Below are 25,344 nucleotides of genomic sequence, written 5' to 3'. Positions count from 1 at the left end.
CAGCAAATTGGAGAAAATTCAAAATCTTCATTTTTACACTGGCATGTTCTTGTAGACCCAATAGGGGAAAAAGGAGAGAAATCTTCCTAAAATGTGTAACTCAATTTCTCTCTAGTAAGGAAATGCCTCATGTGTGTATGTCAAGTATTCGGAGGGCTCAGAAGGAAAGGAGCAACAGTGGGATTTTGGAGAGTGAGTTTTTCTGAAATGGTTTTTGTCGCATTTAACCCCTTAAGGACGCAGCTTATTTTCACCTTAAGGAAGGTGCCATTTTTTGCAATTATGACCACTGTCACTTTAAGCATTAATAACTAAGATGCTCTTACTGATTATTCTGATTCTGTGATTGTTTTTTCGTGACATATTCTCCTTTAAGTTAGTGGTAAATTTTCATCGTTACTTTTTTTGAAAAGAACCCAAATTTCATGAAAATTTAGAAAATTTAGCATTTTTCTAACTTTGGAACGCTCTGCTTGTAAGGAAAATTGATATTCCAAATAAATTTTATATTGATTTACAAATACAATAGGTCTACTTTATTTTGACATAAAGTTAACATGTTTTTACTTTTGGAAGACATCAGAGGGCTTCAAAAGTATAGCAGCGATTTTCAAAATTTTCATGAAAATTTCAAAATCTGAATTTTTCAGGGACCAGTTAAGTTTGAAGTGGATTTGAGGCACCTTTCTGTGAGAAATACCCCCTAAATGACACCATTATATAAACTACACCCCTCAAAATATTCAAAATGATATTCAGAAAGTTTGTTGACCCTTTAGGAGTTTCACTAGAATAGCAGCAAAGTAGAGGAGAAAAATCTAAATCTGCATTTTTTGCATTAACATGTTCTTGTAGCCCCCTTTTTAATTTTTAAAAAGTAGCATTAGGTGAAAAAATAAAATTGTAGCCCAATTTCTCTCGAGTACGGAAATACCTCATATGTTGGCATAAAGCGCTCTGTGGGCTCAAAACATGACTCAAGAGGGAAAGAGCAACAGATTTTTGAAAAATAATTTTGCTGTCATGGTTTTTGGGGGCCATGTTGCATTTAGGAAGCCTGTCCCTACCTAATCTAAAGCTAACCCTTACTGTTTTCTGTGCCAAGGGTCCACAGAAACAGGGCAAGGGGGCACTTTTTCACTGTTTTTAGGTGTGAGGGGGGAGATGTAGGAACAGAGCTCCGTCCTGCACACCAGATGAGAATAAAATGGTGGGCAGAACGGAGCATCGTGCTCCTGATCCCACCTCCCCCCTCCCCAAACTGCAGTGATTGGTGCGGTCACTGCGGCCGCCCAATCACTGCTGTACTGGGGTGGCAACAGTGCTGCCCCCCAGTACGTTATGGATGATGATTGGTGGTATCTGTTACACCACCGATCATCATCCTTATCCGGGTCATGGGGTCACATGTGCCCCACAAGCGCTGCAGACGGCCGGTCAGTGTTTACCGGCTTACTGCGGCGATCGCCTGTATGAGGCGATCTCAGGATCCCCTCCGGCGATGAGACGGGATGCCTGCTGAATGATTTCAGCAGGCATCCCATTCTGGTCCCCGCCCGGTGAGCGGCGGGAACCAGAATCGCAGAAAATCTCAGGTCTGAATTGGCATGCGATTTTCTGCGATCACCGACATGGGGGGGGGTCTCAGGACCCCTCTCGGCGATGACCCGGGATGCCTGCTGAATGATTTCAGCAGGCATACGGGTCCGGTCCCCAACCGGCTAGCGGCGGGGACCGGAATTCCCACGGGCGTATGCATACGCCCCACATCCTTAAGGACTTGGGATGCAGGGCACATGCATACGCCCTACGTCCTTAAGAGGTTAAAGGGTAGCTCCCACCATCCCCTTTTTTTTTTCTTTCTGTCCCTGCCTATTGCCCATCTATCCCTAACCACCTCCCTGCTTTTTTTTTTACTATGAACTTTTTTTTTTTTACTATATTAAAATGCTTTTTTGTCTGCCTGGTAGTGTGCTCACTACCAGGCAGACTTCTCCAGCAGGTGTGACGTCAATGATGCCTGCTGGGGGGTCCAACTTCCGCCCTTAGTTCAACTATACAGGGTGCCGACAGCTGTTTCACCACTACAACTCCCAGCTTGCCCTGACATCTATGGGCTGTCAGGGAATGCTGGGAGCTGTAGTGGGGAAACTGGAGGCACCTTGTGGTGAAAACAGTCTCAGCCGCAGCTGCCACACAACCCCCACCCTCCGCCCACCCGAAAAAGACATTCCGCTCCCCCAAACTCTGCAACTCCATCACCCCCAGACCCCGCCGCGGCTGCATCCGGCCACTAGGAGGGAGACCCCTAGTGGCTGGATTTCAAAATAAAAATAAAGTGTTTTAATTTTTAAAAAAAATTATAATTAAAGGATATTAGAAATATCGGTAATGACCATTCCCATTTAAGAAGCCCCTATGGTGCTAGAACAGCAAAAAAAAAAAAAAAAAAAAAAAAAAGAAAAACACATGGCATACTATTTTGGAAACTACACCCCTCAAGAAACGTAACAAGTGGTACAGTGAGCCTTAACACCTCACAGGTGTTTGAATTTCTCACAAAAATTCGGTTTTCCCCCCCAAATTTTACATTACTACAAGGGGTAATAGGAGAAAGTGACCCCCAAAATTTGTAACCCCATCTCTTCTGAGTATGGAAATATCTATGTGTGGACGTCAAGTGCTCTGCTGGCGCACTACAATTGCGGAGGAGCGCCACTGAGCTTTTGGAGAGTGAATTTGTTTGGAATGGAAGTCAAAGGCTATGTGCGTTTACAAAATGGGGTCACATGTGGTCCATTGTTCGGGCACTATGTGGGGAATTGTAAACACACATGGCCTTAAATTCCGGACAAAGTTTTCTATTCAAAAGCCCAATGGCGCTCCTACTCTTCTGAGCATTGTAGTTCGCCAGCAGAGCACTTTACATCCACATATGGGGTATGTTCTTACTCAGAAGATATGGGGTTAGAAATTTTGGGGGGCTTTCCTATTTTCCCTTGTGAAAATGAGAAACTTTATGGTAACCCCAGCATTTTAGAGAAAAAAAAAATGTTTTTCATTCTTCCATTTAACTGAAGAATTTTCATTAAACACCTGTAGGGTGTTAGGCGCATTATACACCTTGTAACGTTCCCTGAGGGGTGTAGTTTCCAAAATGCGACAGGGCTCCGAAGTGAGAGCGCCTTGCGCATTTGAGGATTAAATTAGGAATGCATAGGGGTGGACATTGGAATCACTGGCGTAGGACAACCCTAACAGGGTGCCTCCAGCTGTTGCTAAACTCCCAGCATGCCTGGACAGTCAGTGGCTGTCCAGAAGTGCTAGGAGGAGTTTTGAAACAACTGGAGACTCCGTTTTGAAAACACTGGCATACAATAAGTTTTTCATTTTTATTGGGGAGGGGGAGGGGGGGAGAGACAGTGTAAGGGGGTGTATATGTAGTGTTTTACCCTTCATTATGATTTAGTGTAGTGTCTTTAGGGTACATTCGCACTGGCGTGTTACGGCGAGTATCCCGCTAGGAGTTTGCGCAGCAGTGAAAAATTTTCCGCAGCTCAAACTTCAAGCAGGAATCTTACTGTAAACTCACCGTGTGAATGTACTCTGTACATTCACATGGGGGGGGGGGGCACACCTCCAGCTGTTTCAAAACTACAACTCCCAGCATGTACTGACAGACCGTGCATGCTGGGAGTTGTACTTTTGCAACAGCTGGAGGCACACTGGTTGGAAAACCTTCAGTAACCTGTTACCTAACTCAGTATTTTCCAACCAGTGTGCCTCCAGCTGTTGCAAAAGTACAACTCCCAGCATGTACTGATCGCCGAAAGGCATGCTGGGAGATTTAGTTATGCAACAGCTGGAGGTACACCCCTACAATACCCAGAATGCTGATACAGTTATTTGGGAATGCTGGGATTTACAGTTTTGCAACATCTGGAGGGCTATAGTTTAGAGATCACTGTACAGTGGTCTCAAACTGTAGCCCTGCAGATGTTGCTAGGCAACTCACCGGCTTCAGTAGGATCCAGGGAGCCAGACGCACTACATCGCCGCCCGCCAATCGCCGGCCGCAGCCTCTGCCGATGGGTAAGAGGACTTCGGTGCCGGTCCCTGTCGGTTTCCCGGTTCTGCCCCGCCTATTGTGGGTGGGCAGAACGGGGAAACCGACAAAGTTAACAACTCGCCCCCGATCTGCTATTTGTCGTCACGTCTATACAACCAATAGCAGGGATAGGAGGGGTGCCACCCCTGCCATCTCCCTCCTATCCCTTCAGGGGGATCGTGGGTGTCCGACAACCGCAATCCCCCTTATTATCCGGGTCACCATAGACTCTGAATCGGCACAAATCGCGGCGGCGATCGCCAACATGGGGGGTTCTAATGGGCATTTGAGTGGGGTGCCTGCTGATCGATATAACGAATCCTGGGTCCTTAAGTACCAGGACGTATCCGTACGCCCTGGGCCCTTAACAGGTTAAAAGGGGTACTCCGTTGGGATTTTTTTTTTTCCCCTTAGGCTGGATTCACATTACGATTTGAGTGTCCGTTGCACAGATACAATTTCAGGCGATTTGAGCTTCTGAAATCGTATCTGTGCAGGGACAGGTACTGACAGATATGGAGCCATTAACTATTATGGGGCTGCGGACCCGATCGTATTCTGCTAGTGACTACGATCTAGTCCTTCTCAGCAGGTCAGATTTTTGACAGACAAAATTGTGGGAGCACCCTGCATGGCAGCAAGGACCATGTTCAGATCCCCAGGAGGTGTAGGGGACCTGTAAGGAGGGGCCGCGTGTGCCACTCCCTGAAGAAAAATCTGAACATGATAATCGGACGCTAGAGGACATTGGAAGAGAATGGAAAGGGACGAAACCTGACCCTTAAGGGAGCTGAGAGACAATTGTTCCAGTCCCGACTGCAAAAAAAAAGGAGTCGGGGGAGGGAGAACACAACTGGAGAAGACAGATTCACACCAACGAACATAAGACCGCCAGGTACATTGGTAAATCTTTGCAGAGGAGGGCTTGCGTGCCCTGAGCATGGTGCAAATCACCTGGGGAGAGAAACCACGGGCCCTCAGAACCACGGTCTCAACCGCTACGCAATCAAACGCAGCAACAGTAAATTGGGGTAGCACAAGGGACACAGAGAAGGTCTGGACAAAGCGAAAGGCGCAGCAGCACATCGTCCAGAAGCCGTATTACGTCAGCGTACCACATCCTCCGGGGCCAGTCCGGAGCCACGAGAACGGCAGGAATGCCTTCTGCCTTGAGCTTCCTCAGGACCCTGGGAAGGAGAGGAAGTGTGTGGGGGGGGGGGGGGGAGATAAGGTAGGGCAAAGGCTGACCAAGGAATCACCAGAGCATCAACGGGTCACAAAAAGGGGAACCTTCAGGTTGTGGCGGAACGCAAAGGAGGTCCACGTCTAGAGTTCCCCAAAGGGTGCAAATTTCCACAAATACTTCCGGATGAAGGGACCACTCGCCGGGGCCAGCTGAGGACCGAATGAGAAAGTCCGCTTCCCAGTTGTTTACTCCCGGATTGTGAATCGCCGAGATAGCTGGTACTCCGAGTTCCACCCAGAGGAGAATTTTGGATACTTCAACCATGGCTGCGGAGCTGCGAGTGCCGCCCTGGCGATTGATGTATGCCCCAATGTAACAGGCAGAGATAGATTGACCTCCGCTCCAATACGTTGATTGGGAGAAGGGCTTCTCGGGAAACCAAAGGCCCTGGACTGTCCGGTCCTGGAGAGAAGAAGGAGAGAAGGAGAGAGGGGGAGAGAAGAAGGAGAGAGGAGAGAGAGAGAGAGAGAGGAGAGAGAGAGGGGAGAGAGAGAGGGGAGAGAGAGAGAGAGAGAGAGAGGAGATAGAGAGGAGATATGCCAAGACCGGCGCATATGTGAGAGCAGGGAAGGGAGAAGTCGGCAGCCGCGGCTGCTGAGGAAAAAGAACTGCAAGTCTTTAAAGGGGTACTCCGGTGAAACCCTTTTTTCTTTTAAATCAACTGGTGCCATGAAGTTAAACAGATTTGAAAATTACTTCTATTAAAAAATCTTAATCCTTCCTGTACTTATTAGCTGCTGAATACTACAGAGGAGATTCTGATGACATCATGACCACAGTGCTCTCTGCTGACATCTCTGTCCATTTTAGCAAATATATGGTTAGGGCAGCACAGTGGCTCAGTGGTTAGCACGGTTACCTTGCAGCATTGTGGTTGTGGGGTCAAATCCTATTAAGGACAACATCTACAAATAGGTGTGAGCGCTCTATAAATAAACCGTTATTATTATGATAATGTCAGCAGAGAGCACTGTGGTCGTGATGTCAGCAGAGAGAACAGTGTTCCAAAAATAAAAGTATTTCCTCTGTAGTATTCAGCAGCTAATAAGTACAGGAAGGATTAAGATTTTTTAATAGAAGTAGTTTACAAATCTGTTTAAGTTTCTGGGACCAGTTGATTTAAAAAAAAAAATAAAATAAATTAAAAAAAAAAAGATTTTCACCGGAGTACCCCATTAACCTCTTAAGGACGCAGGGCATATGGATACGCCCTGCATTCAGAGTCCTTAAGGACGCAGGGCATATCCATACGCCCGTGGGAATTCCAGTCCCCACCGCTAGCCGGTTGGGGACCGGAGCCGGATGCCTGCTGAAATCATTCAGCAGGCATCCCGGGAAATATCGCCCAGGGGGGTCATTATGCCCCCCCCCCCCCCCCATGTCGGCGATGGCCGCAGATCGCTGGACAATTCAGTCCAGCGATCTGCGGCGATTCCAGGTCAATCGGGTCTCCAGTTACCCGGAATTACTGGGTGATCGGGGCCGTCTGACGGCCCCGAACAGCCAGAGCCAGCAGGGGTGAGGTGGCACTGGTGCCACCTCACGATCGCCCTTATTCGTCGGCCGGATTACCGGCCGACCAATCAGGGCACCTGCTGCGGGCGTCACTCCCGCACCCGCTCCGCCCCTCTTCCGGAGGACGTGAGCGGGTGAGGGAATAAGACCCCGGGTGCTGGGGACCCCGATCCCCGGCGTCCCTGTTGGGATCGGGGCCCCAGGAGCGACAACCGCGGCGAGGGACTGTCCTGTGACAGAGCAACAGCAGGAGGTGAGCGACAGCCTCCTGCTGTTGCTTAGCAACAGCTCCCAGCATGCAAAAAAGGCATGTTGGGAGCAGTAGTTATGCAACAGCAGGAGGAAGACCACAACAACTCCCAGCATTCCCTTATGGGCATGCTGGGACTTAAGGTTTTGCAACAGCTGGAGGCACATCTTTTCTATGGAAAAGTGTACCTTCAGCTGTTGTATAACTACAACTCCCAGCTTGCACAAACAGCTAAAGTGCATGCTGGGAGTTGCAGTTATGCAACCAGCATATGCACCACTACAACTCCCAGCATGCACTTTAGCTGTCGTGACTGCTGAGAGTTGTAGTTTTGCAACAGCTGAAGGCACACTGAGTTAGGTAAAAAAAAAAACTGAGTTTCACAACCAGTGTTTCACGATCGGTGTGCCTCCAGCTGTTGCAAACTACAACTCCCAGCAGTCACCTTACACCATGCACCGTACATGCTGGGAGTTGTAGTTTTGCAACAGCTGGAGGCACACTGGTTTTGAAACACTGAGTAAGGTCACAAACTCAGTGATACATAACCAGTGTTCCTACAGCTGTTGCAAAACTAAAACTCTCAGCATGTACAGTGTCAGCGCATGCTGGGAGTTGTAGTTTTGCAACAGCGGGATGTTTCTCCCCCCCCCCCCCCCCCTGTAGTTTTGCAACAGCGGGATGTTTCCCCCCCCCCCATCTGAATGTACAGGGTACACTCACATGGGCGGAGGTTTACAGTAAGTATCGGGCTGCAAGTTTGAGCTGCGGCAAATTTTCTGCCGCAGCTCAAACTGCCAGCGAGAAACTACTGTGAACCCCCGCCCGTGTGACTGTACCCTAAAAACACTACACTACCAAAAAATAAAAATAAAAAGTAAAAAACGCTACATACACATATCCCTACACAGCCCCCCTCCCCAATAAAAATGAACAACGTCTGGTACGCCACGGTTTCCAAAACGGAGCCTCCAGCTGTTGCAAAACAACTACTCCCAGTATTACCAGACAACCACTGACTGTCCAGGCATGCTGGGAGTTTTACAACAGCTGGAGGCACCCTGTTTGGGAATCACTGGCGAAGAATTCCCCTATGTCCACCCCTATGCAATCCCTAATTTAGGCCTCAAATGCGCATGGCGCTCTCACTTTGGAGCCCTGTCGTATTTCAAGGCAACAGTTTAGGGTCACATATGGGGTATCGCCGTACTCAGGAGAAATTGTGTTACAAATTTTGGGGGGTATTTTCTGCTTTTACCCTTTTTAAAAATGTAAAATTTGGGGGGAAAGAAGCATTTTAGGTAAAAAAAAAATTTAAATTTTTTTACATGTGCAAAAGTCGTGAAACGCCTGTGGGGTATTAAGGTTCACTTAACCCCTTGTTACGTTTCCCAAGGGGTCTAGTTTCCAAAATAGTATGCCATGTGTTTTTTTTTTTTGCTGTTCTGGCACCATAGGAGCTTCCTAAATGCGGCATGCCCCCAGAGCAAAATTTGCTTTCAAAAAGCCAAATGTGACTTCTCTTCTGCGACCTGTAGTGCGCCAGCAGAGCACTTTTCACCCTCATATGGGGTGTTTTCTGAATCGGGAGAAATTGGGCTTCAAATTTTGGGGGGTATTTTCTGCTATTACCCTTTTAAAAATGTAAAACCTTTGGGAAACCAAGCATTTTTTTTTTTTTTTACATATGCAAAAGTCGTGAATCACCTGTGGAGTATTAAGGTTTACTTTACCCCTTGTTATGTTCCCCGAGGGGTCTAGTTTCCCAAATGGTATGCCATGTGTTTTTTTTTTTTTGCTGTTCTGGCACCATAGGGGCTTCCTAAAGGTGACATGCCCCCCAAAAACCATTTGTCGCTCCTTCCCTTCTGAGCCCTCTACTGTGCCCGCCGAACAATTAACATAGACATATGAGGTATGTGCTTACTCGAGAGAAATTGAGTTTCAAATACAAGTAAAAATTCTCTCCTTTTTACCCCTTGCAAAAATTCAAAAATTGGGTCTACAAGAACATGCGAGTGTAAAAAAAATGAAGATTGTGAATTTTCTACTTCACTTTGCTGCTATTCCTGTGAAACACCTAAAGGGTTAAAACGCTTACTGAATGTCATTTTGAATACTTTGGGGGGGGGGTGCAGTTTTTATAATGGGGTCATTTATGGGGTATTTCTAATATGAAGACCCTTCAAATCCACTTCAAACCTGAACTGGTCCCTGAAAAAAAGAGAGTTTCAAAATTTTGTGAAAAACTGGAAAATTGCTGCTGAACTTTGAAGCCCTCTGGTGTCTTCCGAAAGTAAACACTCAAATTTTATGATGCAAACAAAGTGGACATATTGTATATGTGAATAAAAAAAAAAAATTATTTGGAATATCCATTTTCCTTACAAGCAGAGAGCTTCAAAGTTAGAAAAATGCAAAATTTTCACATTTTTCATCAAATTTGGGGATTATTCACCAAGAAAGGATGCAAGTTACCACAAAATTTTACCACTATGTTAAAGTAGAATAAGTCACGAAAAAACTATCTCGGAATCAGAATAACTAAAAGCATCTCAGAGTTATTAATGTTTAAAGTGACAGTGGTCAGATTTGCAAAAAATGGCCGAGTCCTTAAGGTGAAAAAGGGCTCAGTCCTTAAGGGGTTAAGCGCCGGCGCCTGAACAGACAGCTGCTTAGACAGTCCTACACTACTGACAAATACCCCTAGGCCCCAGACCAGTTCCTGTGTTAGGGAGACCCCGGGACAGTAAGAAAAAGGTGGGTTAACAGAGCCACATCATTGAGAAAGGTCCCCACATCCTTAGGCAATAATAAAGAGTGGGCCCACAACAGGGGGTCTCCAGCGGTTGAACTGTAACAGCGAGATGAACAGGGAGAAGTGGGGGACCCAGACCCATGAGGTACAACCCCAGGCGCTGACCGTTGGTGAGAGGGGGTTGACAGTATATCCACGATTCCTGTGGCCTCCCAATCGCAAATGGGAAAACAGTGAACGCTATATTCCGAGTCCCCACCCAAAAAAAGGAAGAGAAAAAGGGAAGAAACTAAACGTCCCTAATCTGGAAAATAAAAAAAATGTTTGACTAGCGTCTGTCTCCTGCAGACACTAAGCTAAAACTGATTACCTCAGGCTCTGTAGGCGGGTATATCCTGCTGGGAGGAGCCGACTTTTGTATTTCCATAGTGTCAAGTCTCCTAGCAACAACAGCATATACCAAAGGTCTGTGTCACCCAATGGAGCCAATAGAGAAAAAAATTTTTCCATCCGAGCACCCCTTTAAGGACCAGGGCATTTTTTTTGCAACCAGACCTCTGTCACTTTAAACATTAAAGGAGTAATGCAGGGGAAAACATCCTCTTATCCAGAGGACACGGGATAAGTTAAGTTTTAGATCGTGGCGGGTCTGACCGCTCGGACACCCCGGGATCTCCTGAACGGCAGTCTGACAGAAGCGGGCGTTCCAACCCCTGCAGGAAGCCACGACCGACACCCCAACCCCCCTCCCATTTATCTCCCTTGTATACATGAAAGGGGCGTGTCAGCAGGTGCTCCGTGCGGGGTCGGCATGCCACCTTCCAGCAGACTGCCTGGGCCCAGTTATGGTGATCGTGAGGGGTCCCAGCGCTCGGACCCCCTGAGATCTAAAACTTATCCCCTATTCTTTGGATAGCAGTTACGTTATTTTCATTACAGAACTCCTTTCAATAACTCTGGGATGCTTTTACTTAAATTTTCGTCCACAACTCAGTCAGGACTCATTTGGGTAATAGGTTGAACTTGATGGACTCTGGTCTTTTTTTTTTTCAACCTTATGAACTATGTTCCTATGATACTTGCATCATCCCTTGGTGAAAAATTCTATAATTTCTTGAAAAATTTGAGAATTTTGAAAATGTTCTATCTTTGAAACTCTTTGCATGTAAGGAAAATGGACATGCAATATACCATATGTCTACTTTATGTTGAAACCAAAAAGTTGACATGTTTTTACTTTTTGATTAAATTAAATGGCTTTAAAGTATAGCAGCAATTTTCCATCAACATTTTTCAGGGACCCGTTAAGTTTTTAAGTGAATTTGGAGGGTCGTTAAATAGGAAAGACCACAAAATTGACCCCATTAAAAAAAAAAAAAAAAAAACTGCACCCCTCAAAGTATTCAAAATGACATTCAGAAAGTTTAACCCTTTAGGTGTTCCACAGGAAAAGCAGCAACGTGGAGGAGTTTATTTTCCCATTTTTACAAGGGTAAAAGTTACCTAAAATTTCTAATACAATTTCTCTCAAGGAAATACCTCATATGTTTATGTAACGTGCTCTATGAGTGCACTAAAGGGCTCAGAAGAGAAGAATTTTGGAAAGAGAATTTTGCGGAAATGGTTTTTGAGGACCTGGCACTAGTGGGGCTTCCTAAATGTGTCATAACAATATCAAAACACGGTGCACTATTTGTGAAACTACACCCATCAAGGAACGTACCAGGCTGAAGTGAGCATTTACACCCCACTAGCATTTTACAGATTTTTGGAACAGTGGGCTGTGGGGTGTAAATGTTCACTGCACCCCTTGCTTTCCTTGAGTGTAGTCTCCAAAACTTGCAACTAGGGATCGACCATTATTGATTTTTTAGGCCCGATACTGATAATCTGTGAACTTTGAGGCAGATAGCTGATAGCTTATACCGGAATATCGGTGTAAGTTATCAACTATTTCTATGACTATTTGCTGCATCTCAAACTTGTAGCAAGAAACTCACTGCAGACCCCGCCCGTGTGAATGTACCCAGTCCAGCTGTAGCAAGACTACAACTCCCAGTATGCCCTTAGGCTGTCTGTGCATGCTGGGGGTTGAAGTTACGCAACAGCTGGGAGGCACACTGGTTGCAAAACAGTTTGTTACTTAACTCAGTGTTTCGCAAACCAGTGTGCCTCCAGCTGTTGCAAAACTACAACTCCCAGCATGTAGGGTCTATCAGTGCATGCTGGGAGTTGTAGTTTTGCCATAGCTGGAGGCACACCGTTTGCGAAACACTGAGTTAGGTAACAAACTTCGAAACCAGTATGCCTTCAGCCGTTGCAAAAACTACAACTATCAGCATGCAGTGACAACTGAAGGGCATGCTGGGAGTTGTAGTTTTGCAACATCTGGAAGGCCTACAGTTTGGACACCACTGCACTGTGGCCCTCCAGATGTTGCAAAACTACAACTCCCAGCATGCCCTGACAGCCTCTGGCTGTCTGGGCCTTGTAGTTTGGCAACTCTTGGAAGGCTGAAGTGAAGATCGCTTACCGCTGATCTTTACTGCTGCCTCCGCCGGTCCCGGCACCATCCGCCATCTCTCTCCCCCCCCCGATCTCCCCCGACCTCCAGGCGCGGGCAGAGCGGGGATTTCAACTTTGACCTCCTGCCCCCCCCATTAGTCAGTTTGTCCTAACGACCAATGGCAGGGGATAGGAGTGAGGTGACCGCTCCAATCATCCCTATTTTCGAGGCTATCGGGTCACCAGAAACCTGATCAGCCCGGAACCCCGCAAGTCCTTGTCGTTACTCAATAACTGACTGACTAATGACAACGATCAGCAGCAGGGGACCATTCTGATTGGTCCCTAGCTGCATAGTGATATCGGTCAGCTGTTCAGAACAGCTGCAATGACGTTTCTATCACCATGCCAAAGGAAATGGTGATGGAAAAAGTATAGGACGTTCATGGACATCCATGTGAGTTTAGTCACAGGAAAAATGGACATTCATAAACGTCCATTTGCGGGAAGGGGTTAAACATTGTATATGTGAATCAATATATAATTTGGCATGTCCATTTTCATTACAAGCTGAGAGTTTATAAAATAGAAAAATGCAAAATTTAAGTTTGGAATTTTTCACCAAGAAATGAAGCAAATAAAAAATGTTACACTGTTGAAAAATCTCGGAGTCAGAATGAAAAGTAAAAGCATCCCAGAGTTCTTAATGTATGTGCGACAGTGGTCAGATTTGCAAAAAAGGGCCGAGTCCTTAACCCCTTAAGGACTGAGCCCTTTTTCACCTTAAAGGGGTACTCCGCCCCTGGCATCTTATCCCCCTATCCTTTGGATAAGATGTTAGATCACCGTTGTCCCGCTGGGCACCCCGCCATCATTACTGCACAGAGAGTTCACTCTGTGCGTAATTACGGGCGATACAGGGGCCGGAGCAGAGTGACGTCATGGCTCCGCCCCTCATGATATCACGGCCAGTCCCCTTAATGCAAGTCTATGGCAGGGGGTGTGATTGACGGGGCGTGACGTCACAAGGGGCGGAGCCGTGACACAGCGATGCTCCGGCCCCTGTATTGCCCGTCATTACGTGCAGAGCGATCTCGCTCTGCGCAGTAATGATAGCGGGGTACTGCAGCAGCGATCCCCGGGGTCCCCAGCAGTGGGACCCCAGCGATCTGACATCTTATCCCCTATCCTTTGGATAGGGGATAAGATGTCTAGGGGCGGAATACCCCTTTAAGGACCAGAGCATTTTTTGAACATCTGACCACTGTCACTTTAAACATTAATAACTCTGGGATGCTTTTACTTATCCTTCTGATTCAGAGACTGTTTTTTTGTGACATATTCTACTTTAACATAGTGGTAAAATTTTGTGCTAACTTGCATCCCAAATTTGATTAAAAAAAATGAAAATTTAGCATTTTTCTTACTTTGAAGCTTTCTGCTTGTAAGGAAAATGGATATTCAAAATTAAAAACTTTTTGGTTCACATATACAATATGTCTACTTTATGTTGGCATCATAAAATTTGAGTTTTTACTTTTGGAAGACACCAGAGGGCTTCAAAGTTCAGCAGCAATTTTGAATTTTTCACAAAATTTTCAAACTCTATTTTTCATGGACCAGTTCAGGTTTGAAGTGGATTTGAAGGGTCTTCATATTAGAAATACCCCATAAAAGACCAAATTATAAAAACTACACACCCCAAAGTATTCAAAATGACATTCAGTAAGTGTATTAACCCTTTAGGTGTTTCACAGGAATAGCAGCAAAGTGAAGGAGAAAATTCAAAATCTTCATTTTTTTACACTCGCATGTTCTTGTAGACTAAATTTTTGAGTTTTTACAAGGGGTAAAAAGGAGAAAATTTTTACTTGTATTTGTAGCCCAATTTACCTCATATCTAGAGAGAGGGAGGAAGGCGCCTCATGTGCGGGATCAGCAGATCTTGTTAGTGGGGGTAGGGGACGGTAATTCCCAAGCCGCTTACCAAAGTTGGTGGTGCGCCCACACACAAGGTAAAATGCAGAAGAAATGTAGAAGAAGGTCCACTGCAGCCCTCCTGGGTAAAAGTAAAATCAAAACCGAATGACCATGGATTCAGGAGTTTGTCTGGCGCAGAGAGGAACCATCAGGCAGCCAAGTAAAATCAATGGATTTATTAAAAGCAACGCGTTTCGCTGCGCATGCGCAGCTTCATCAGGCATAACAAGAGAAGGCTGGTAACAGATATATATACCTCCAGGAATTAACCATTAGAGTACTTTTTGAAAGAGTTGTTGCATAAAATTACATATCCACATATGGATGTGACAATATATATAAAAAATATAGAAAAATATAAATAAATATAAATAGACAACAATCACAAAAATAAAACAATAATGTAAAAGCACAATGAAATCACATAAACATATATATATAATATACTTAAGCAATCACACCGCTTGGTCACCGGTGCGGCATTCAACAACGCAAGTTGAATATTATTTCAAAATATATAGTATAGAAAAATATGGACCTATAAGATGCTATGTGTGTTCGTTCAAAGAGCAAAAAATTGAATTGTATATCGCTGCATTATCTAAGTGGGTAATGACAGTACAAATAAAGTAAAATGAACAGTGCAGTATTACACGCCACGGACGCCACGATATACAAACACTGCATCTGCCCAGCCATCATAGAGGGGGAGTACGGCCGGTACATAATGCGCTACGCCAAGCGCACCCCTGAATTAGCGCCAGCTCCAGCGTTGCTGCCTGCACCATCACAGCAGACTACTACAGCAGTATTCATCTGGCAGTCCCAGGATTTGGTGAGATCGTAACAATTACCATAGTGATACATGTATTGAAGTCAGTGACAGTTTAATTTATTGGACTCATTGCCGTCTTCTTTAGGTCTAGCTGAGATCGGACCATATTATTATTATAAACAGATCATACAGACTGCCGTTACATTGAACTATCAGTTGCCGAACCATTGGATGCTGTAGTATTAGACTGATGCTATTTTAGAAATGTGAATAATGTTCTGAATTTTATATTATGTGAATATCCCCACTAGGGCCCAGTGGTGGTATATTCTTGCATTAGTGTCAGCATATATTTTTTATATTTTTTTTTGCTTTGTCATTTCAAATAAATCTAAATGTATAATACATTTTGCAATTCTTGAATCATTATTATGCACCTTTTGTAGGTGAAATCTTTGAGGAGTGACTATACTATATTTTATCTTGATATTATTTTGGCCGGTGGGTTCCGGTACTTAATCACACTATCCTCAGATTTTTGGTTGTGAGCTGCATTTTTTTTGATTTGTAAATGACTTCTATAAAAAAAATGTTAATCCTTCCAATAGTTATTAGCTTCTGAAGTTGAGTTGTTTTCTGTCTAACTGCTCTCTGATGACTCACATCCCGGGAGCTGTGCAGTTCCTATGGGTATATTCTCCCATCATGCACAGCTCCCGGGACGTGACATCATCGAGCAGTTAGACAGAAAACTTCAGAAGCTAATAACTATTGGAAGGATTAAGATTTTTTAATAGAAGTAATTTACATTTAACTTTCCGGAGCCAGTTGAAAAAAAAAATATAATAAAAATAAATATATATATAATATATATATATATATATATATATATATATATATATATATATATATATATATATATATATATATATATATATATATATATATATATATATGTAAATGTATTTATCGGCGTATAACACGCACTTTTTAGGCTGAAATTTTTAGCCTAAAGTCTGTGTGCGTGTTATACGCCGATACACCCCCAGGAAATGCAGGGGGAGAGAGGCCGTCGCTGCCCGCTTCTCTCCCCCTGCCTTTCCTGGGGTCTAGAGCGCTGCCGTCGGCCCTTTTCACCCCCTGGTTATCGGCGCCGCTGCCCGTTCTGTCCCCCTGACTATCGGTGCCGGTGCCGATAGCCAGGGAGAGAGAAGCGGCGCCGACAGCCAGGGGGAGAGAAGGGGCAGCGGCACCCATTGCCGGCGCCGCTGCCCCGTTGCCTCCCCCCATCCCCGGTGGCATAATTACCTGAGTCGGGTCCGCGCTGCTCCAGGCCTCCGTCGTGCGTCGTTGCTATGCGCTGAACGGCGCGGCGCATAGCAACGCCGCTGGGGACGCACGACGGAGGCCTGGAGCAGCGCGGACCCGACTCAGGTAATTATGCCACCGGGGATGGGGGGAGGCAACGGGGCAGCGGCGCCGGCAATGGGTGCCGCTGCCCCTTCTCTCCCCCTGGCTGTCGGCGCTGCTTCTCTCCCCCTGGCTATCGGCCGACAGCAGCGCTCTACACCCCAGGAAAGGCAGGCGGAGAGAAGCGGGCAGCGACAGCCTCTCTCCCCCTGCCTTTCCTGGGGGTATATCGGGGTATACACGCGCACACACGCACCTTCATTTTATCATGGATATTTGGGTAAAAAACTTTTTTTACCCAAATATCCTTGGTAAAATGAGGGTGCGTGTTATAGGCCGGTGCGTGGTATACCCCGATAAATACGGTAAATAAAAAGGTTTTGCCTGGAATACCCCTTTAATGAACCTAGATATATAGATAACCTCTCCTAGTTTGGTCTGGTAGAGGGCACCTAGGGCTGAGACCTGTACTCTAACTGTTAGGAGAGAGACCCAGATCAAACCCATCTTGGAGAAAGTCAAGAATTTTTGTGATATTAGGAGAATCAAAAGGAAAAAGATGACCCACACCAAACAGCATATATTTCTTCCACACCTTAGTGTACATTTTAGAAGTAGAAAGCTTACGACTTGCCAAGAGGGTATTTATCACTCTGAGAATACCTTTTTCTCTAGAAGAAATAAAGCGGATCCCTCCAGGGAACAAACCAGGATAGAGGCAGCGCACAGGACTTCAAAGGTAAAATGGTTTATTTACCCGGCATGCAACGCGTTTCGCTGGATAACCAGCTTCATCAGGCATGTTGAGGGTGGAGACACATAGGGTATTTATACACAACAATTAACCCGCACATTGCTGGAATAAAAGCAATAGGCAGGAGCCCATAAAACACACATAAAAAATAGTAAAATACAAAAATATATAAAAATAAATAGATAAGAAAATTATATATATCTCACATACCCAACTAGAAAAATTGGATATGTATATATATATAAAATATGTCGATAAATTTGTAATATATTTATAATATGATATGATAATAGAAGGCAAGTCAAGTCACACAGCGTTCTCAATCATCTCATTTAAACCACCAGGGAAAAGGGAACCAAGTGAAAAAATCCAGTATGATTCTCTATTAGCCTTTGAAAACGATTTTTTATAATAGACGGTATGACTTCAATGATTTTTAATTTAAGACAGTCAAAATTCCCGGAGTGTATTTGACATATGTGTCGTGAGACACTGTGTAGCATGAATTGTCTTCCCACATTAGAACGATGTTTATTCATGCGGGACCGCACTGTCTGAACGGTGCGGCCCACATACTGCAAACCGCAAATACAAGATAAAAGGTAAACCGCATAGCTGCTTTCGCAATCATGCGTTCCCTTAATCCGAAATACATTTTTCGAAATATTACAAACAAAATTGTCACCTTTTTCTATCATGATGCAGCATTTACATCTCATTTTTCCACAGGGGATGGTGCCATTATCCTGTCCTACACGATTAGATGTAACAAAACGATTATTCTTAAAACCGTCACTGGGGGCCACCAAATTACGCAGATTTTGTGATCTGCGGAATGTGACACCTGGGTGGTCAGGTAATATATCTTTAAGTATCGGATCACCTTTTAATATGTACCAATATTTATTAAATATTGTTTTTATCTTGGGTGCTGCGCAATTAAAATTGGTAACGAAATTGTGACTATAATTCTTATTGGATTTTTTACTATTTTTACAATCAATTTGACATTTATCGATTGTAAGATTTATAATTTCTTTCTTAATATCATTCGCATTAATTTTATCAATTATCAAATCCTCTTGTCGTTGTCCCTTAGCCTGATTGAAAGCTTTATTTAGAATCGATTTTGGATAGTTTTTCTCTCTAAAACGATTCTGTAAAATACGTGTTTGTTCCAAAAAGTCAGAATTAGATGTACAATTTTTTCTGATACGCAAATATTGCCCATAGGGCACATTACGGATCCACTGGGGATAATGGGAACTATTGAAATCCAATAGGCTATTTATGTCCACTGGTTTAAAAAATGTGCTTCTTTTTATACGGCCATCCGAATCCTTTCTGAGTTGAAGATCAAGAAAGTCAATAGAGGAAGAAGAGCAGTGAATGGTAAATTTTAGACCCCAAGTGTTCAAATTAAGAGTGTCAACAAAATCATGTGCTTGAGAAGAAGAGCCTGTCCAAATAATGAACAGGTCATCAATGTATCGCCTATAAAAGGCGACATACCGATTAAAAACAGGGGACTGTGTGACATGGGAGGACTCGAAACGCCCCATGACCAAATTAGCATAACTGGGGGCGAATCGAGTCCCATCGCACAGCCCCTGCATTGTCTGTAAATGATGTCATTAAAACTCAAAATATTGTGTTCTAAAATAAAAAAGATAGATTCAATAATGAACAGTGCTTGGGTGGGTGAAAAATTACCATCTGAGAGGAGAACCTCCTTTATGGCCGCTAGACCTATAGAGGTGGTAATATTAGAATAAAGTGCACAAACATCAAGAGTCAAAAACAAAAAATCAGCTGGAAAAATAATATTGCTAACCTCCCTAATTAGCTGTGTGGAATCTTTAAGATAGGAGGGAAGAGAACAAAAGGTTGTAAAAATAAATCTATATAATGTGATAAATTACAAGTGAGTGAACCAACACCAGATATAATAGGACGTCCAGGAGGACAAAACAAGGATTTGTGCAACTTAGGTAGATAGTAAAAGATAGGTAACAAGTAATTTTTCACTGATAAAAAATCACATTCTTTTTAATTTAACAAATTATTATCAGTGGCATTTTTTATAAGTTCTTTATATTCCGCAAAATATCTAGGGGAGGGATCGTTCGTCAAAATTTCATAGTATTCCTTATCAGAAAGGATTCTGAGGGCCTCATCAATATACGCAGATCTATCCAAAACTGCAACACCACCCCCCTTATCGGCGGGGCGGATAATTATAGAGGAATTATCCTGTAGACTTTTTACAGCCTGTCGTTCAACAATACTTAAATTATCTTGTATTTTGCCAAAATTATGGCTATCACGTAAGGAACAAAGTTCTTTTGAAACAATCTGATAAAAAGTATCCACATAAGGGCCTTTATTAGGGATAGGATAAAAAGATGAAGGGGGGGTCACTTTTACATGCTTAATTTCAGTATTCCTTATGTGTCAAAAGATGATGAGACATTTGTATTAGATTGCCCCAACAATGGGTCCTCTACTGGGATGTTACGTTTATTCGAAAGGGAAAAATGTCTACTTAATTTAAGTTTACGTGTAAATCGATTCAAATCTAAAAATAGTTGGAAATTGTTTGGTAACGAAACTGGACAAAAGGATAACCCTTTTGATAATAAATCGCTCTCATTTTGGGCCAAGACGTAAGAAGATAAATTGAAAATTTTTATTTTACCATCACTATCTCTAACTATATTCTTAGGAAAACTTGATTCAGAATTTATTGTAATAGATTTTTGTTCTTCTTGAAATCTGGACTGGAACCTTTTTGATTTATTTTTTCTACCTCCCCTGCAACCTCGATGCCGAATTTTCTTTTTATTGACTTTGTTGCAATTGGCTGAAAATATTGGGTGATACGGTTGGTGGTGACACTCCTCCATATGTTGGAGGGTGACAGTGCTGGCAATTATAGGACGGGAGCCTAAAAAAAGGCTAGAGTCAGAATTAGTGTCTACCGGACTATGAAGCAGAGTAGAAGAAGAAACATTATGTACCGTAAGTATAGAGCTATTGAAAATGGTATCTTCTGACATAGATTCATCACCACAGGGTTCGTCAACAGGTGGATCCATTATATGGATCGGATTCACATGTTGCGGTAGTGTCTGAAATCGTTTTTCAAATTGCAAAATATTTGGAACCTGGTTTGCATGTTGCAATGAAGGAGCAGCATGCAATACCATATTCATAGATCGATTAGTATTAATATATTTGTTCGGTGAAGGAGTAACTTGTTGTAATCCTTTTCCAAGTTGGTTTTCACACGGCATAACCAATAACTGAGGGTCTATGGATACCCTTGGCGTGTTCTGTTTTTTGTGAAATCTGGAATTATAAATCAAACGACTCCCATTGGGAGGAGACCTCGAATCATGATGGTTTTTTACATTATATTTCCCTTTATAGTTATTCTTATTTGCGTAACCACTAGAATTTGTATTTAAAAATCTTTTCGGGACTGCACCCATATTCTGTGGTCTGAAATCTGAATTCAAAACCTTATTCGTATTATTAACGTTAGAGCCCATCTGGGTACTAGTAGATGTTTCTACTAAAGGTGTAACAGCTATAGTCGCATCGACTTTACCAGTAGTGTGAACACCTACTGACGATGGTAAGACAGAGGAATCGGCGGCAAAATCATGATTGGTTCCCATATGTTTGGGATTGTTATGGCTATATCTGGGCCATTTACGAACTTGGCCACAGGCATAGTCATTCAAATCCCTATTAAACTTATGTGCTTTTTTATTAATGATATCATGTTCAAATTTTTTTAACCTATTTAAAACAGCAGCATCCATCTTTCCAACATTTTTTAAACCAGTGGACATAAATAGCCTATTGGATTTCAATAGTTCCCATTATCCCCAGTGGATCCGTAATGTGCCCTATGGGCAATATTTGCGTATCAGAAAAAATTGTACATCTAATTCTGACTTTTTGGAACAATCACGTATTTTACAGAATCGTTTTAGAGAGAAAAACTATCCAAAATCGATTCTAAATAAAGCTTTCAATCAGGCTAAGGGACAACGACAAGAGGATTTGATAATTGATAAAATTAATGCGAATGATATTAAGAAAGAAATTATAAATCTTACAATCGATAAATGTCAAATTGATTGTAAAAATAGTAAAAAATCCAATAAGAATTATAGTCACAATTTCGTTACCAATTTTAATTGCGCAGCACCCAAGATAAAAACAATATTTAATAAATATTGGTACATATTAAAAGGTGATCCGATACTTAAAGATATATTACCTGACCACCCAGGTGTCACATTCCGCAGATCACAAAATCTGCGTAATTTGGTGGCCCCCAGTGACGGTCTTAAGAATAATCGTTTTGTTACATCTAATCGTGTAGGACAGGATAATGGCACCATCCCCTGTGGAAAAATGAGATGTAAATGCTGCATCATGATAGAAAAAGGTGACAATTTTGTTTGTAATATTTCGAAAAATGTATTTCGGATTAAGGGAACGCATGATTGCGAAAGCAGCTATGCGGTTTACCTTTTATCTTGTATTTGCGGTTTGCAGTATGTGGGCCGCACCGTTCAGACAGTGCGGTCCCGCATGAATAAACATCGTTCTAATGTGGGAAGACAATTCATGCTACACAGTGTCTCACGACACATATGTCAAATACACTCCGGGAATTTTGACTGTCTTAAATTAAAAATCATTGAAGTCATACCATCTATTATAAAAAATCGTTTTCAAAGGCTAATTAATAGAGAATCATACTGGATTTTTTCACTTGGTTCCCTTTTCCCTGGTGGTTTAAATGAGATGATTGAGAACGCTGTGTGACTTGACTTGCCTTCTATTATCATATCATATTATAAATATATTACAAATTTATCGACATATTTTATATATATATATACATATCCAATTTTTCTAGTTGGGTATGTGAGATATATATAATTTTCTTATCTATTTATTTTTATATATTTTTGTATTTTACTATTTTTTATATGTGTGTTTTATGGGCTCCTGCCTATTGCTTTTATTCCAGCAATGTGCGGGTTAATTGTTGTGTATAAATACCCAATGTGTCTCCACCCTCAACATGCCTGATGAAGCTGGTTATCCAGCGAAACGCGTTGCATGCCGGGTAAATAAACCATTTTACCTTTGAAGTCCTGTGCGCTGCCTCTATCCTGGTTTGTTCCCTGGAGGGATCCGCTTTATTTCTTCGCCTGTGTGTCCAGGAGCAGCTGCCGCTCTTCGCCCGTTGCAGGGTCACTTCACGCCTTCACCATAGTTGTACTTGGTCGCAGTACAACTATACTTGGTGAGCAAGTTTTCTTGTCTTTTATCTTTTCTTTTATATTACGCTATCACACTAGGAGCGCTCTCCTTGTCTGTCTATTTTTCTCTAGAAGGAATTTTTCAGAATTCATGGTGATAGACTGAGTTTCTGAACTTTTTTGTGTAGGACTGGTCCCTGAGAGAGCACGCCCTGGTGAGCAGGGAATAATTGGCTTGTGTAGGCTCATGGACTGTAGAAGAGCAAACCATCCTCTCTTGGGCCAGAATAGAGCAACTAAGATCAGGGTACACTTTTCCAGACTTAACTTTTGAAGGACCCTGGGAATTACCGGAATAGGAGGGAAGGCATTTGCCAGACTGAAGTCCCATGGCTGGGAGAAGGCATCGGTCGAGTCACTAGTCATTGCGCCTCGAAGCACCGCGGACCCGACCCCGGCAACAGGTAATCATAAAACCGGGGATGGGGGAGGCAATGGGGCAGCGGCGCCGACAGCAAGGGGGAGAGAAGCGGCGACAGCAGGGCTCTAGACCCCAGGAAAGGCGGTGGGGAGGGAGCGGGCAGCGATTGCCTCTCTCTCCCCCTGCCTTTCCTGGGGGCTTCTGCGGGGTCAGAAAAACCGGGGGGGGGGGGGGTTATGGGGCAGTGGCGCCGGCAGTCTCTGGACCCCAGGATAGGCAGGGGCAGAGAAGCCGGCAGCTACGGCAGGTCTCTGGACCTGCAAAAGCCGCTGCATATAACACGCAGATAGACTTTAGGCTAAAAATTTTAGCCTAAAATATGCGCGTTACACGCCGATAAATACGGTACATATTGTAAAGTACATATACCCTGTGGGAATAAAAAGGTCTAGAAATATTAGAAAACCAATTTGACTAACCAAATCAGATAAAGAAGCGATAAAGAGAAAAAGAGCATTTAGTACTAGAGCAAGAAGTTTGTGGGAAAACATTTAAGAACTATCAGAAGAAAAATTCTGTAAAATAAAAATTAATCAGTCAAAAATTGCATCAGAGAGAAGAATTGCCATAGAAAGTAAAAAGAACCCCAAAATATTCTTCACCTACATAAGTTTAAAAACTGAAAATATTGGACCCTTATATAGGGGTAATTGTGGAGGAAGATGAGGAAAAGGCCAACCTACTAAATTGTTTTACAAAGGAAAATCCAATATCCGATAACAGGTGAGGGAACAAAGTAAATTCTCCTGCAAATCTCACTTTTTTTTAAACCAAGAAAAAAGTACAGAGCCACTTGAGGGTGCATTCACGCCACGTTTTTGCAATACAGTTCCCAATTACGTTTTCAATTTGAAAACCGTTCGGAACCGTATTAAAAACCGTATGCATTGACTCACCATTGAAAACCGTATGCCAAAAGATTCATCCGGTTGCATCCATTTAGCGTCTTGTACAGTTGTCAGTTTTCTTCCCATACCATAACTGTAGCCTACCATGGTTTTAGGGCAAGGTTAAAAAATAAAATAAAATAAAAAATGATTAAACTGTATAAGTTTATTTATTTAAAAAAACATGGGAGTCAATGGAAACCGTACAGAACCATGTGTGCGTACGGTTCCATCCGGTTTGCACCATACGGTTTTTGACTATGCACAGGTTTTTTTCTTGGAATTTCAATCAAACAAGTAAAACTTTATTCATAATTGAGTGAAAAGTTAAAAACACACTTTTTTCCTTAAAAATAAAACCGATGCACATCATTTTAACAACCGTATACTTTTTTTTAACCATATATGGGTTAAAATTTGCACACGTTTTGATACAGTTTAGTCAGGTTTTGAGGAATCAGTTTTTCATCAAAAACCTGATACGGGAACTGTATTGCAAAAATATGGCATGAATGCAGCCTGAGTAACATAAAAACACACTAATCATCGAGCCCAGATGGGATCCATCCAAGGGTTCTGCAAGAATTAAGTACCGTGCAAGACAGACCCTTTTTCCTTATATCTAACCACTTAAGGACCAGGCCAATTTTCAGTGTAGGACCCGGCCATTTTTTGCACATCTGAACACTGTCAATTTAAGCATAAATAACTCTGGGATGCTTTTACCTTTTATTCTGATTCAGAGATTGTTTTTTCGTGACATATTCTACTTTATGTTAGTGATAAAATGTTGTCGATACTTGCAAAATTTTCAATTTTTCTCATCAACTTTTTGGAATTTTTCACCAAGAAATTATGCATTTTTTTAAATTTAAAGCTCTCTGCTTGTAAGGAAAATGAATATTCCAAATAAATTATACATTGATTCACATATACAATATGTCTACTTTATGTCTGTATCAAAGTTAACATGTTTTTACTTTTGGAAGACATCAGAGGGCTTCAAAGTATAGCAGCAATTTTCCAATTTTCCACAAAATTGGTACCGTTAAAAACTTCAGATCACGGCGCAAAAAATGAGCCCTCATACCGCCTCATACGCGGAAAAATAAAAAAGTTATAGGGGTCAGAAGATGACAATTTTAAATGTATTAATTTTCCTGCATATAGTTATGATTTTTTCCAGAAGTCCGACAAAATCAAACCTATATAAGTAGGGTATCATTTTAATCGTATGGACCTACAGAATAAAGATAAGGTGTCATTTTTTACCGAAAAATATACTACGTAGAAACGGAAGCCCCCAAAAGTTACAAAACTGCGTTTTTTTTTTTTCAATTTTGTCGCACAATGATTTTTTTTTCCGTTTCACCGTAGATTTTTG

At 42.7% G+C, this 25,344-nt stretch overlaps 1 protein-coding gene across 2 annotated transcripts in view; it reads right to left on the bottom strand.

Annotated features, from left to right (window-relative positions):
• The window catches only part of CHAF1A (chromatin assembly factor 1 subunit A), a 413,519-nt gene that overhangs the window by 306,242 nt on the left and 81,933 nt on the right, over positions 1-25,344 (bottom strand). The gene's annotated exons all lie outside the window — the stretch shown is intronic.

Source organism: Hyla sarda, chromosome 1 (genome assembly GCF_029499605.1).
Source record: "Hyla sarda isolate aHylSar1 chromosome 1, aHylSar1.hap1, whole genome shotgun sequence".
NCBI classification, from domain to species: domain Eukaryota; kingdom Metazoa; phylum Chordata; class Amphibia; order Anura; family Hylidae; genus Hyla; species Hyla sarda.
This window is presented reverse-complemented; position numbering and strand designations above follow the sequence as displayed.